We start from the raw sequence: 16,480 nt of genomic DNA on the forward strand, positions 1-16,480 counted from the left end.
GCAACAGAGAAAGCAGGCAGCCAGCCTCCGTTGCTGGCTTTCCCTCCCCGCAAATGCCATCAGTATCCACAGGTTGTGCAACCCCACCCCTATCTAATTCCACAGCATTTTCGTCACCTCCCCCAAACCTGTACCTGTTATCACTTTCCATTCCCCCTTCTCCCCAGCGACCACCCATCTACCTTCTGTCTCTATAGATTTGCCACTTCTGGACATTTCATATAAACAGAATCATACAAAATGTGGTCCTCTGTGTCTGACTTCTTTTACTTAGCTTAATGTTTTCAAAGTTCATCTACGTTGTAGCATATGTGGGTACTTCATTCCTTTTTATGGCTGAGTACTATTCCAGTGTATGGATACACCACATTTTGTCGCTCCATCCATCAGTTGATGGACGTCTGGGTTGTTTCCACCCTTTGGCCATTGCGAATAACACCGCTATGGGCAGTTGTGTACAAGGTGTTGGGTGGACATACGTTGTCCTTTCTCCTGGGTCCATACCTAGGAGTGGAATTGCTAGGTCACATGGTGACACAACGTTAACTGTTTGAGGAACTGCCCCGCTGTTTTCTTTTTCCTGGGACCACACAGTGGCCTGTTGAGTGGTCTCTCTGCTCCCAGCGTTGTCCCCTCTCTCTGGTCAGGTCTCCTCACCACAGCAGCAGGGAGCAGAGTCTCTCACCCAACAGACACTTTTAGAGCCTGTATAGGGAACCAGAGAGACAAGGTCCTGTCCAGTCACCTGATATTAAAGCATCAGCTGGGTCATGGTTCTCACTGCTTGAAGAGTTCATTACACGCAGAATAAAAGCACAGCTCTGGTCCAGAAGGTCCAGAAGCATCTCCCCTGCTTTTCCCTCCCTCTTGCTGATTATCCTCCAGTCACTCTGGCCTTCCTTGGACACTGGCTTTCTCCCGCCTTGAGCCTTTGCACATACCATTTATTTTGTTTCCTCTGCTTAGATTAGAACATGCCATTCTTCACAAAGCTGCCCAAATGAATGAGTAAATAAATCGAATTCAGTATATTCAATGTATTAACTTGCTCAAGGCCCCACAGCTGGTTGATGGCAGGCTCCCCAATGGATTCTCGTATCAAAGGCTTTTTGTTTGTTTGTTTGTTTTGAATCTTTCCTTCTAGATGACCATCTAATACATAAGCCTGTATTACAAACCATTTTTTTAGCCTCTATATCAGGGCTTCTCGACCTCAGCACTATTGATATTTGGGGATGGATAATTCTTTGTGGAGGAGGTTATCCTGTGTGTTGTAGGACATTGCTGCATCCTTAGCTTCCATGCACTGGATGCCAGTAGCAACTCCTGCCCCCCAAACCTCCCCAGCTGTAACAACCAAAAATATCTCCAGCAATTGCCAAGGTCCCTTGGGGGACAAAATCATCCAGTCGAGAACCACTACTCTATAGCTATTGTCTTGTTCAATCAATACTGGAGCTGAGACCAGCCAAGGGTATTTCCAACCCCTACTTACCAAAGAGTTTTAGCCAATTCCCCTTTAATAAGGCAGGAAATGAGGTCTATATGAATTTAGAAGAAATCTGAACAATAAGGCTGGAAATCAAAAGAGTTTGTGATTGATCTGCAGTAAATGAGAATATTTGATATGCCAGATGCCTCATTCTTCCAAAATTTTGGTCAATAAATACCAACTCAGTGAGACCCTAACCCTCCTGGGTCAGGCAGGTAGTGTGATCTTGTACACTGAGCCATTTCCTCCAAGTATTTTTCCGGGTAGTTTGGATCATCCTTTTCAGAGATCAGAACTTTAGAGTAACGGGAAGGGGTAAGATATGAACGCAGAAGGACACCCTCTGACAAAGGGGTCCATTTTAAGTGCTTCATGTTAATTTCAACAGCTTGCCCCTCCCTACATCCTTAGTCTTAGGACTGAGTCTGAGAAGCTGAAATGAACACAATTGCTCTGAGCCAGTGACTCTGCAGACCAGGATGTTCCCCAGCTCCTGCAGTGCTCTTCGAACTTGGATGCAACCGGGGGCTCCATTAGTAACCCCCGGGAAAATATGAGTGTTCCTAGCTGGGGATGTCCAAGTAACAAGACTCATCTTTTTTCCCCCTGGCAGAATCAATACATTCGCATGACGCATATTAAATGTTTAATTAAAACCCAATGCTAAAGCATTTTCAGGAAGTTATAAAAGCCCTCTGGAGGAGGTCTGGAAGCCAGGGGTGCTTGTAAGTTTACCAAGTGCACCGCTGCCCGTCAGACACCAGGTTTCATCTTTGTTCTGTTTCTCTTTGGTACCTGAGTTGTTTCACAGGTGTTGGAGGTGCTTGATGTAATGATTCAGTGGTGCTCGGATGACCGCTAAAATGGCAAGGATTTGAGACTTTAAGGGCAGAATCACCAAACTCCCTCTGGCCAGATCCAGAATCCACCTCCTTGCCCCTCCTGCAGTAGGAAGGGAGTTGGGCGCCTAGCGCAGAGCCCGTGTTGGAGAAACATAAAGATCCCAAGAGCAATTTGAAGCTGAAGGGGGGAAGTGCCTAGAGACGGAATTTTGCTCCTTTGGCTGTAATTGCCAGTAAGACTTCCTGGGGCCTCGGAGCAGGATGCATTCCGAGCAGAGAAGCCGGGCTCGGATGACGCACCCCAGGTACTCTCACGCTGCAGGACGAAACCTTGTGTAGTAGCTGTATTAACTGAATCCTCACTTTGTGTGGATTGATGGAATTCATATCAGAACGTCCCCTCGCTGTTGGAGATGTCCCTCACTGACTGCCTCCGCCCTCCAAAATAGGAACTAAACTTCACAGCTGATTTTTTCTTCCCCCCCATTTGCTCATTCATTCCTGCAACCATTCATGCACTCATTTATTCCATAAAAGCCGATTCAGAACCTTCTAGGTATCCTGGGCTGTTTTTGTCCTGAAGTCAACCTTGATTTACTAAATGCCAAGGCACCGTTCTAAGCGATTTACACGCACCATTGTCTCCAATCTCCACGAGTCTTTTGAAAGCAGAGGGTTTTCTCCAGCTGGAAGCAGAAGGGGAAGTCGGAGAGGTTCAAAGCCCGAGGAGGACTGGGCCGGCTGTCGCTGGCTTGAAGCTTTTGGTGGCGGGGTGGGGGGGGAGGAGCATGTGACAAGGAAGGTGGGCGCTCCCCAGCAACAGAGAGTGGCTCCCAGCTGACAAAAGCCACGGGGACCTCAGCCCCACAGCTACAGAGAAATTAATTCTGCCAACAATCTGGATGAGCTTGAAAGGAGATTCTCCCCCAGGACCTCCAATTAAGAGCTCAGCGTAGCCGGCGTCTTGATTGTGGCCTTGTATGAGCCCCTCCGCAGAGATCCCGCCTCAGCCCACTCAGACTTCGGACCAACAGAACCGCGATATCACAGGTGGGCGTTGTTTCAAGTCGCGAAGCTTGCGGTGTTTGTTGTGTAGCTCTCATGAGTACTGCAGCTACTAGACTCAAGTCATTCTCACGATTAGGCGGCAGGCTGCTTACAGGTGAAGAAACTAAAATTCAGAGAAGTGAAGATACCTTTTCAAGCCCACACAGCTTGGCAGGGCAAGAGAGAGAGATTCAAACCACACGGTCTCCTGAATACAATTCTGATGTTTTTGTGGGTCTCACAAATCTCTGCGGTGGGTGGAATCGTGGTCACTCTCTCTGTGTGACCCTCTGGCATTGTCAGTGAGGGACACGAGATGTTGGTGTGAGTGGAAGCAGACCGGTGGGCCCGGAGCCGGCTGGATGACACAGGTGGGGGCCATAGAGAAGGGGGGAGGGATGTGGAAATGGAGGTGCCATCAAAGGAGAGAAAACGGAGCCGGTAAGGAGATTAGGATGTGGGGAGCTTCTAGTTTTCATCCTCTTTGCACGGTCAAGGACGCACCCCCAAAGGTCCAAAGCGACAGCAGGCACTGTAATGTGTCACACCCCTGAGTCCCGGGGAGACTAACCAACCCTCCACGCTGTCCTCTGATGGCTGCCTTCTGCACTGTTCTGTCCTGGGGGTCGGAGGCCACACATCAAAGCGCATTGTCCTGACCCCTGTGGACCTGCAGCTCACCTGACCCTCACCTTCCGGGGGCAGATCCAGCTGTATTCTGAAGAAAGATGAAGCCGAAGCAAAATGCGCAGGATTCTAACGTTTGACTTCTTCAGCATCTTCAGAAATCACAGTTATCGTTTCCTTCTTTGATTACGACAGTGTTTTCTACTCCTTATGGAAACTCTGCAAAGTACAAAAAGGAGAAAGAATAAAGGGAAGAGAAGCACTTAGAAACAGTGGTTGTTAATAGTGTTTTCCTCTAAGTTATTCTTTGGGTAATGAGTATACAGAAATATATACACAGATATGCAATTGTATGACGAAAGGGTATGTTTAACAGAATTGGAATCAGATGGACTCTTTATTAACCAACTTTTCACTTCATAATCTACCATCAACGCTTTCCCTGATCACTGAGTACTCTTGGCAAGAGTGTCTTTATTGCCCACATAACACTTAATCGCATGATTATAAAAGAATTTACTTCACTTATTGGGGGGCTTTAAAATACTTTCCAGTTTTTCAGTAATATACATACTGCTTTGATCTCTCTCCTTGTACATTTCTGAATCTCTGATAATCTCTGTAAGACAGAGTAAAAAACTGGTGTTACCAGGCTGTGATGGTTAATTTCATGTGTCACTTGACTGACCATGGGGTGCCCAGATGAAACATTATTTCTGGGTGTGAGGATGTTTCCGGATGAGCTTAGCATTTGAATCTGTGGACTCAGTAAAGTGGATGCCCTCCCCAGTGTGGGTGGGTATCAGCGAATCCGTTGAGGGCCTGAGTGGGACAAAAGGCAGAGGAAGGAGAAATTCATCTCCCTCACCCCTGCTCCCCCAGCTCCTTTTTTCTTCCTGTCTCACTGCCCGAGCCCGCGCACTGCAATGAAGAGTAGCCCCCGCTTGTCACAACTAGAGAAAGCCCGTGCACAGCAATGAAGACCCAATGCAGCCAAAAATAAATAAATAAAATAAATAAAATTTTTAAAAAATTAAAAAAAAGGGATCCCAGATCCCTGCAGACTGGGATCTATACAGTTGGCTCCCTGGGTTCTCAGGCCTTTGGACTCAGACTCAATGACACCACTAGTTTTCCTGGGTTTCCAGCTTGCAGATTATTTGACTGATTGATTGATTGATAGACAGATAGATAGTTATCCAACAGGAAATATATACACATCCTATTGGGTCTGTTTCTCTGAAGAACCCTGACTAATATGCAGGCTAAAAGGTATACGTATTTTAGGGTGTTGATATGACAAAGTATTCTCTAGAAAAGTTGTACCTGTCTTTCCACACAGAAATGTAACATGTTGCTAATGTAATGTGTTACATAATTTCTAAAGATCGACCTCCATTTGAACGGCAATCTCTCTCCTTTAATGCACTCCAACAGACTGCCCTGGAGTTTTTCCTTCGACAGCTTTTCCACAGTCAGTTCCACACAGCCCCCTGCACCCCAACCAGAAGCATCCTTTAAATGTCTCCAAGTGGCCAAAAAAAAAAGGGAATAATTAGGCACCACTTCCTCTATGCATCTACATTGTTTATCTCTAAAGATATCCATGTTCAACTAGTTACACAGAACATAATTCAAATGAAGATCAAATGTCAAATAACGTTTACTTCAAAATAAAGGGCAATTTTTAAGAGCTATGTTTAAATCTCTTTCTATCTATACATTTTTAAAATTAATTAATTAATTTTATTTTTGGCTGCGTTGGGTCTTTGTTGCTGTGCGCGGGCTTTCTCTAGTTGCTGCAAGTGGGGGCTACTCTTCGTTGTGGTGCGCGGGCTTCTCACTGTGGTGGCTTCTCTTGCTGCGGATCACGGGCTCTAGGCGCGCGGCCTCAGTAGTTGTGGCACGAGGGCCCGGGAGTTGTGGCTCGTGGGCTCTAGAGCGCAGGCTCAGTAGTCGTGGTGCACGGGCTTAGTTGCTCTATGGCATGTGGGATCTTCCAGGGTCAGGGCTCGAACCGTGTGCCCTGCATTGGCAGGCGGACTCTTAACCACCGCGCCGCCAGGGAAGTCCCGTATCCATACATTTTTTAAATTAACTGTTTGTCCATAAGCTCCTACGCCTGGTTCTCAGCCAAGGACAGCAGTATCACTTAGCTGAATGTCTTTGGTGAAGAGAAGAAGGAGAGAAAACAAAGCTGACTGAAGATGTGCCACATGCTAGACCCTGCACCAGCTTCCACTGCGAACGTGATTTCTTTCTAAGCCACACGAGGTATTCTTTTCTCCATTTCTGTGCATAGGGAAGTCAAGGCCTGCAACCAGGGCTGCGCTGAGCAGAGAGGAGATCTGAACGCAGGTCTGTCTGCTCCCCGTCCCACGCTCCATCGCTGCTGTGTTCTGCCACCAATTACTCTAGAAACAGATCCTAAAGCGGGTCACCGCCCACGGCAGCACCCAGGTAGCACACTGGTAAGGCTCTCCCTTCACGCTGGCTTAGAATCCCCTTCCCTTCTGCTTCCTCAGGTCAGCTCTCAGATAGACTACCTGAACCCAAGTGCCTATTGCAGCCTCTGCTGTTAGGGGTCTCCAAACCGAGACATTTGCTTAGACGACCTGAGCCTTGGAATGACCCTGCAGAGCAGGGCATGGCTCAGGTGCCGGCTCCCACCTTTCCTTCTCCAGTCTTCGGGTCCCCAGAGGCGACTGCAGTGTGCCCTGCTGTGCAAAACGTCTCCAGGGAGCGACACCTGTCCCAGAGGTCTCGCTTTCGTCCCAGCTGGGCCTACGCGTGACCACGAGTGAGTCACAAGTGAAAGATGGAGACGTCTCCCCCGGCTACGGGGCTCTGGGTCCCCAAACCACATCTCTGCTTTCATATGTGTTGGGATGATTCAGCGGAAACTTCTGGTCAAACGGATCACCATAGCAACTTTCAGTAGACATCCAGCATGCAAATGAGAGAGTGGAAAGGGCCACTTTCTCAATAGCCCAAAACCGTCATCCTCTGAACCCTCCGGGGATTGAATTCTAGACTCTTTGAAGGTTTAATGCAGAGCTTGCTTCAATGCAGGTCGGCACCTGGCTGGGTCTGTTGGTATCTTCAGATGCTAAAATGAGAAAAAGTCCCCGGGGATGGTTTCTACACTCTGAATTGTTTGTCTCACAGGGAAGATGTCTATAGGGGAGCTGGGAGACTGGGGCTTCACATTTTCTCTGTGTCATTTATAAGCTTCAGGATCTTGGCCAAATTATGAAAACTCTCTGAGCGTCAGGATTTTCATCTGTAAAATGAGGGTAAAAATACTTGCTCAACAGAGATATGATGTGTCTGAAATAAGAATTGGAAAATGCTTTGCATGTATTAGTCCTTCAATAAATGGTAGTTACCGTACTATCCTCTGTGGACCTTCTGAAGCCCATCTTTAATCGAATGCCAGTTATACAGAAACAGTGGTGTTGATCGTTAGGGATGTAAATGTCAACGTGGCATCTGCTCTCAAGGGGCTACAGGAGCTGCTGAAAAGAGGGTGAAAGGGGGTTAAACAGATTAACCCTCCTCCCACTTAAAAAATCTACACTACACCGATTTCAATGTAAAAAGCCAATGGGGTGTTGGAGAAGTTATTTTTTTTATTGACACATTATTTACTATATCAGACAGGAATGCCTTTGGCTGCAAGCAACAGAATAATTAATTAACAGGGGGCTTAAACAAAGAAGGATTAATGTTTTCTCTCTCTCTCTCTCTCTCTCACACACACACACACACACACCACACAGTTGTGGACGTAGTTGATTGCTAGCATTAGTTCAGTGGCTTACTAATATTAAGGTCACCATCTCACCATCTCTGCAATTCTCATCTTTCCCCTCTTGCTATCACCTCATCTTCCCAAGGTAGCTGCTGAAGTGCTAGCCATCATGTTTGCATTGCAAGGTGGTAAAAACAAAAGGGAAATTGATGGTACCATTGGAATGCTTATATTTTATGTATGAGAAATGAGTCACATGGCCTTTCTTAGCTACAAGATTATTCATGGCTTGACTCGATGACATGTCACATCATCCCCAAGCAGGAAGCATGTGTATAACCCAAAGTCACAGGGCAGGAAAAGAGCAGAGGCCCTCTGACTTTGGTCCGTGCTCTGCCCTTTCGCATAGCTCAGCTCTGATTCAGGGGTCCAGAGTCTGCGGGGTGGGCTGGGGAAGGCAGTAAGGCCCTGCTGAGGTACATAGGACCCCAGCTTGGTCTCTCCTGGGAAAAGGGTGAAGGTCATTCACGTTCTTCTGTAGAGACCCCTGACTGCATCCGGGGGAGAGGAGGAGAAAGGAGGAGGCTCTACTCCGGGGGGACCTCGGCGCACCCTGGGAGAAGCACACTCATGTGATTCTATCTGATCCACAACTTTGTGTCTCTTGGGTCCTAGCAAGAAGGAGTGGGCCTGGGGAACCAAGAGGAGTTTTAATGAAGGGAATGTTTACAAAGCACAGGAACACACGATATAGAAAAGCCTTAAGGCAAGGTATTGTTTCCTGGGGTTTCCAACTTCAGGGAGCCAGGACCACCTCTTGCGACCTGAAAGGGTAAGGAAAGGGTGCATCGTTCCAAGACTCAGAGAAGAAGGGGAGGAGAGAGAGAAAGAGCTGGAGAGAAAGGGAGAAAGAGATAGATAGACAGGGAGAGAGAGAGAGAGAGAGATGGGTGACTGGACAGGGCAGTCTGACTCCGACTCTACAGCTGTAACCTTCAGTCAAGGGCACCAGTGATCCCGCAGGCTGGGAGGCAGGAGCTCACCCCACCCCCCTGCAGTGTTACTCAGAGGCCTGACCCAGCTGGAAGCCAGAGGGCTTGGCGAGCCCACTCACATGTCTACACTGATCTGTCTCCCAGAGCCCAGAGCTGAGTAGGGAGAAGTAGAGAATGGACCTGGCGGGGGTGGGGCTGGGTGGAGGTGGAGCCCAACAGAGACACAAAGTTGAATGAGGGCAAAGAGGCTGTTAACACCCTTCCCCCCATCCTTTGTGCGGTTACAATTATCCCCACCAGTGAATGTTCCAGAGGCTTCCATGGAGCACGTGAAGATGGGGTTCACACGTCGGCCCCTTTGCCGTGGTGTTCTCTACCTTTATACTCAGTGCCTCACTGCCCACCCATCCTCACTACTCAGCCCATGCTCTAAATGTCATGACAGAAGATTACAAATAGCCTCCCTGGTGTTTCCTCTTAAAAATCCCCCAGAGAGTTACACTCTGGTGACGAAAACGCAGTGCCAGTTTTGTCACTGTATCCTTTTCATCAGTAAATTATGTGATCGAAACTATAGGAATATACATCTCCTGAAGGGATGTGGGTGGAATCTATGGTGTGTCGGAGGGAGATACTTATATATTTTTCTTTAAATCAGTCCACGTCTCTAATAATAGTGCAAGGAGGAACCATGTGATTGGCAGTCAGTAGATATTTAAAACAAATGGCGGACTTCCCTGGTGGCGCAGAGGTTAAGAATCCGCCTGCCAATGCAGGGGACACGGGTTCGAGCCCTGGTCCAGGAAGATCCCACATGCCGCGGAGCAACTAAGCCTGCGCGCCACAACTACTGAGCCTGCGCTCTAGAGTCTGTGAGCCACAACTACTGAAGCCGCATGCTACAACTACTGAAGCCTGCGTGCCTAGAGCCCGTGCTCCGCAACAAGAGAAGCCACTGCAATGAGAAGCCCGTGCACCGCAACAAAGAGTAGCCCCCGCTCGCTGCAACTAGAGAAGGCCCGCGGGCAGCAACAAAGACCCAACGCAGCCAAAAATAAATAAATAAATAAATAAACAAACAAACGAATAAATAAATTAAAAACAAATGGCTAGTGACAAAAGAAACAGGAAAGTATACATACACATCAATTATATATGAATACATTATGTGTATATTCATTTAATGATGTGTTTGCACCAGTGGACCAGTCGACTCAGTCAAAATAGAGGCTACAGTAGCCACATCTGCAGGTTAATTTGTTTCTTTCAAGATAACAATGAAAAGTGATGCTGGAAGATTCTGGGCCATTCTGCCGAGCTGATCCTACCCTGAGCACAAGTTGTAGTTTTCTGGTGCTTGGGAAATGTGCTTTTGGGAGTGGTCAGGTGTGTTCTGGTGCCACTTCTGACTCTCAGAGGATCACCAACAATCCCAACATCAAGTTTCAGGTTTGGCAAGAGGCACATAAAAATGTTCTCAAGGCATAGTGTTCAAGAAAAAAAAACCTCAGCAACCCAGGCTTCAAGGAAGATCAGCTCTGCCTCTCCCAATGCGCCTTTGCAGACCCAGGAAGGGTGGGACGTGGCCTGGGATTCTTTGGGAGCAGGCGTTGTCCCTGGCATGAGATGTGGGCGACCAGAGAGCATTGCCCGGAACATTAACATGGCGGCAGAGAACTTGTCGGGGTGTTCACGTGAGGCCCAACAGACAGATGGAAACAGATCGAATAATTTTGACAAATCAGGTTTCAATCCTCCCTCCCTCCCTCCTTGTCAGCGTCATCCTGAGAGAGAAACAGAGAAACAAGGACAAAGAGAGACAGAGAGAAAAAGACAAAGACAGAGACAGAGAGAAACGGAGACAGTCAGAGAGAGACACAGAGAGAGGGAGACAGAGAGACACAGAGCAAGACCCCAGAACAGTCGTTTGCCGGTTGGGACACACCAGCGGGTTGAGAGGACACTGCAGATGAACACGTTCATTCATTCTGCAGACATTCCTTGACCCTCTTCATCTCAACACCTGTGCCTGTCCTCCCGGAGGTCTCCAGGCAGTGGACAGACAGACAAGCAAGCCTGAGCTTAGGATGGGAGTAACACGTCCTGTGATAAGGAAGTTGGGATGCCCCAGGACCGGCGCCAAGTCGAAGCACAGGCAGGGCACGGGCTCCGGGTATCAGCAAAGCAGCTCTGCCCACCCCTCGACCCCAAGGTTATTTCTATTGACAGCAACTGAAAACACACATTAGTCGTTATTGTGGAAAAAGCTGAACTTTGTTGGACTTCATTTATTCACTTGCAGTCTGACAGAGGTGCCATTTGTAATTACGTATTAGGGTTACCATCACCTTTCATCTTCCAGTTCTCGGAGTCTCTAGAAGGTTACACGAGGCCATATTTGGGAGCACGGATCCCCCCAAACCTGGGGGTTTGGCGGATATTTCTAAGACAGGGTGGTGTCTGAAATGAGCTACTTGTGCTCTACCTCAAAACAGAGAAGGGGCAGGCTGAGTGGAAGAAACAGCAAACACCTCTTCCCATTCTGCATCCAAGTTCCCACTGGGACGGGAGGTGACAGCTGGCGGCTGGTGGCCTGTTGCGTGTCAAAATCAGATGGCACCATACAGCACACAGCACAAAGTCTGGCCTGGACCGAGGGCTCCAGAAATGTTACAATTGTTGTTGCTGTTCATTTACTGTTAGAGATACTTATCTCTTGGAATGCAGTCCATCAGTATTCCTGCTCCACATTCTAGAAGGAGACAGCATGGTGCCGCCGAGATTCATGAACTCACACCAATTCACTTACCCGGTGTTCATGAAACACCTACTGTGTGCAAGGTGCTAGGTCCCAAAACAGAGCCATGCGGGGGCCTCACCTGATGCTGCGCCTCTTGCCTCCAGCGTAACCCTCTCAGGCAGAACAGTCCGGAGTTACTTCTGACACAGACGGGTAAGACCTCGCAGAATGAACGTGCCCAGGGAAATTGTAATGGAGACCCAGAGCTCACAAAGAGAATGGCTCCCAAGCTGTCCAGCTACCCACAAACGAACACGCCCTCTGCGAAACTCTCCGGAATGAATCTCACGCTGAAACCAGCGCATCATTCTGTTCTTTGCTAAAGTTGCCATCAGGAGCCTTAATGCTGTTGCTGACGGCGTGCTAGGAAATACTGAGGCGACAGGGCAGGAAAGGAACATTTACTGAGTGTCTGCTGTGTGCTCAGTCCTGGGATTTCAGATGCATGATCAACTCTTGTCTTTTTAATTCTGGGTAGTTGGTGGAATTACCTCCCCACATTACGGATGAAAAAACTGATGCCTACAGAGGTTAATTTTCTTCCTGGACATCCCAGAGCAGATCAGAGCCTTGTGAGCACTTAGCTTGGCTTTATCCAGACCTTTTCTTCTCCTTCTACTTAAAGTAAAATTGGACCAGGAAAATTACCCTGGACTTCAGCCAAAGGACCTCTATGAAACCACAGAAGGGAATCGGGCCCTTGATGCCTGCACACGCTAGCTCCTTTCCGTGGAGTTTCAGTGGAATCTGTGTTGTCCTGGGGAGAATCCCAAGTATACTTGCGACCAGATAGGTCTCAGCCTTCAACCTAGGAGGTCTGGAGTTCTTAGCAAGAACCAAGGTTAGCTGGGATGAGGGGAGGTGATTGAAACAGTGGGGTGGGTGAGGCCAGAACAGAGCAGAGCAAGTAAATATTTGCTAGGGCAAATGGTATCTGAGGACTCCTTAGAAGGTTCCAGTGGTCTTGGAGCCATGGGATATATGCCCGTTACAACATTACCTATTTCTGGACATCACAGACCCAGCCAGATAGCCTGAGAAGGAAACCAGCCTGTGTTCGGAGTAAATAGTTAACACTTCTGGGCTGGAAGAGATGATTATTCAAAAGTTGGTCCCCACATACAAATGCAAATGACATCCAGAGACACATGAATGCTAATTTCTCCAACGAAGTCTGTAGACAAATGCTAGTCATTAGAAACATTTCCGCGCATTTATATTAGGCTGTCCTCTAAAAGACTTTTCAGACAAATATGTCATCAAGATATTCAAAACCATGTAATCTTATCCAAAGTTTCAGTTATCAACAGTACAGTTTTCATCTCTTGCAGCTGTGTGTCAGAACGCTCAGGGAGATTACTCAGCTGATACGGCCGAGCCGGGAGGGGCCAGAGAAGTCCTGGGGGTCCGTAAAGCTCCCAACAGGAGAATCTGGGTTCTCAGAGTGGGTTAGGCCTTTTAGTCACAGGTGAGCGATCCGAGGCGGGTGAGGGGTGACCTCTAATAGGTTAGAGAAGAAGCATGCAGAGATGTCCTCCTCCATGTCTCTCTCCACCTGCTCGCCTTCACACACACAAGCGCTACCGAGATGACAGATTAACTTAAAAGCAGAGCGACTGGGAGCTCAAGATCCTGTCTGCACCACCTTCTCCTGCAAGAGAAAACCTCGGACCCATAGACTGTTCCCGGGGAGGCTCGGGGTAAGGGCAGAGGCTTAGGGTGAAGTGACAGGAGGGCTCGGCTTTAAGTTGTTCCTCTGAGCATGTGCTCATGTGTGCGCTTTTACCATCCTGCCCCTTCCTTGATCTCTCCCCCCTCCCCTCCCTCCCTTCCCCGCCCCTTTCTTCATGGGGAGGATATCTGGTGAAAAGAGTGCCCAGAGGGAACCTCCACGCCATCCCTAGGCCTGTAAAAGTTACTGTTATTTGATTGTTTCCTGAGGGACCATTTGTGTTTGGGTCACTTTATTTAGTGTGTGACTGGTGGTGGCTTTTGGCACTCAATTCTCTTTAATTAAACAGGTATTAAGTGAATCTATTAAATAACTCATTTATCTGTTAATCCACTGTTCATCAACAGGAATATTCATCTACCCATCCATCCATCCATCCACCCACCCACCCATCCGCTACTCACTGACAACAAAGTCTGAAGAACCCCTAAATATGGCACTACTATTAACCCAGTTCTGTGGCTGGAGAAACAGAAGTAGAGAGGTTACAAAATTAAACCAAGATCCCCTAGCTAATAAGGGACAATGTTGAGACGGATTCATCTACTTTCTGGTTCACTCCACTAAGCCCATGGACGACCATTTCTTGACTGCCTGCCTTGTAACAGGTACCAAGTCCAGGTATGACAGGAGGGTGAAGATGTTTCTGACTGGCCCCTACCCTCAAGGAGGTGGCATTCTTGTATCAACGCCAAATGCCATGAGGCTGGTGTGAGTTGTGTGCCCCGAAATGGTAAACTGTAAGCTGGTGCAAAAACCCATCAGCCAAGGTGCCAGGGGACACTGCTGGGGGTAACTCAGGGTCATGGGTCTCACCATCCAGCTTCCATGGGTACACTCTCTGAAGGACACCTTTGTTTATGGGTGTATAGGCTGTAAATCCCATCCTAACAGCTGCTGCTTTGAAGGAGACTCAGGAAAGGACAGGCCAGGGTAAGGCCCAGCCCCTCTGTGGATGGGCTTGTTATGGCTACACTGGTTCCTCCAGACCACGCTTCTTAGAGCTGAGGGTGTGATCTGTGATGGTTGGCTCCTGCCAACCAAGGGCATGGAGGTCTCTGTAAAGAATCACTAAATTGTGCAGGATATTCTTAGTGGAAGAAACAGTTTGTGCAAGAACACATGGGCATGAATGATGATGGGATGGTAGAGCAGGGTGGTTGCTGAAGCACAGGTAACGTGTGACGGGATGACTCATCACGGGGCAAGGGAGGTATCTGAACAGTTAGAATAAGAACTCATGGTGAAGGGTCTCATATGCCAGCTGAAGAGTCTGGACCTTAGCGGAGCCACAAAGGTACTGGGCAAGGGAACTATATATCCAGATTCATGCTTCAGAAAGAATAGTTGGCAGTGAATTGGTAGATCTGGAGGCAGGAGCACTGGTTAGTTGGTTCTTGCAGTAGTGTAAACGGAGGCCTATCCTAGACTCAAGGAGTGAGAATGTGATAGCTCACAGGAAACCTTCACGATTTTTGAAAAGCAGAATGGAAAAGATGCACGATTGATTAGATTATTGAATGAAGGAAAGAGAAGAGCTAAACTCAGCTCTCAGGTTTCCAGCTTGAAATCTGTGTGAATATTTTTTAAACCTCATTGGGGACCATGAGAGAAGAGGCCAGATTTGGGGAGTCTGAAATGCCAATAGGATATCCCAGTGGGATAGCTCAGTGGCAGTTGAAAATCTGGCTTTGGAGTTCAGAAGATAAAGTATTCGTTGGCAATGGAAACTGAACATTCAAATAGGTAGCATATGTGCCACAAACTGCCCCTTCTGCACCCAGAACAGGCATCACTAATCAATTGCGGATTTTTTTTTTTTTTTTTCCCCATTGAGCCTGGCTGCTTAAGCACCATGATCCAGGCAGCCATTACCAACGGACTGGAGCTGGTATGGAAATTGAAATATTCTTGATGGCTGTCACAGAGATGATGACTGAGGCCACGGAGGGGTTGGGGCACACCCTTGGTAGAAAGTGCATATCTAGTAAAACACACAGCTGTAGTTTAAAGAGTGTTGGCTTTGATGGAAGATGACCTGGATTCAAGTCCCCTTGTCACCACTTACCGGCTGTGTTAACTTGGGAGATTTACCTAAACTCCCTAGGTCATAATTATTTATTTGTAAAACATGGATAACAATAGTACCTCATTGCATTCTGGATAACATTACTGTCACACAAAGTGTTTAGAACAAGCTGACACTTACATAATGCTCAATACATGCTGTTGGGGGGAATGGGAAGAGCAAAGGAACCTGTAAAAATTAACAGGGGTTCCCTCAGAGCCTGTGCCAGTCCCGGGGACCCCTTAATACTCCTGATCACAGGAGATCTGCTGGCATTTGGGAAGGATTCTAAACTCTACTCATTTCTCAGACTCACCCTCTGTATTCCATGAATATCCTGGTTTTCACTCAAATACAGTTTGGGGTTTGAATCTATGCATTTATAAGACTGCTTCCTAATTTGTAACAGTCCTTCTGCACAGATTTTGGAAAAGGAGACGGATGCTTTGATACAGCGCAGCGGCCACGGGATCTAAACTTCCTCTGTTTCACCCAGAACGGCAGACGGACAGATGTTCAGCCACAGCCCAGGAGGAGAGGGAAGAGGAGCTCAGTTCCCTCCTATCAAGAGGTCCCTTTTTAGTTTAGGTTGCCAGGTGTGTGTTACCTGAGAGAGGCCTTGTGGCCTGTCTAGCAAAGCATGTTAAAAATAAATAAATACATATAATTTATTTATTTGCCTGGTTTGCTCTTTCCCAATCATTGTCCTCAATCGAAAGACAGTTATGGCCTTTTGGGTGCAGTACAGCATATCAAGTGTTTAACAAAGTGCCTTCAAATTTATGTAGCCAGTATCATATTTATCTGGGTAAATAAAAGATTATGTTTTCTGAACTGCCTCTCTGCCTGCCCTGCCAGCCTTTAATAGTCTTTGTCAAGAGACTGGAACCGCTTTATATGGGCTTCATAACCACAGAGCTGGGGTGTGTGTGTGTGTGTGTGTGTATGTGTGCGTGTGCGTGTGTGTGTGTGTGTGTGTGTGATTTATTTATTTATTTTGGTGGCAGGGGTGGGAGGCGGCCTTTTCACATTATTTTTCACTGTAAATGTGACGGTAAAGTGTGTTACTCCGAATGCAAAGGGTCACACAGTTTCTTGGCCTGAACACAGAACTTCTGGTGAC

General features: G+C 47.6%; 1 long non-coding RNA gene across 1 annotated transcript; it reads right to left on the reverse strand.

Moving 5' to 3' along the window:
* Positions 1 to 2,670: 2,670 nt before the first annotated feature.
* On the reverse strand, positions 2,671 to 7,520 carry LOC118885490. Its single transcript, XR_005017491.1, has 2 exons — positions 7,398 to 7,520; positions 2,671 to 4,227 (listed from the first exon to the last, which is right to left on the reverse strand). It is a non-coding gene; the product is annotated as an uncharacterized LOC118885490 (long non-coding RNA).
* Positions 7,521 to 16,480: the final 8,960 nt, after the last annotated feature.

This window comes from Balaenoptera musculus, chromosome 19 (genome assembly GCF_009873245.2).
Source record: "Balaenoptera musculus isolate JJ_BM4_2016_0621 chromosome 19, mBalMus1.pri.v3, whole genome shotgun sequence".
Lineage (NCBI taxonomy): Eukaryota > Metazoa > Chordata > Mammalia > Artiodactyla > Balaenopteridae > Balaenoptera > Balaenoptera musculus.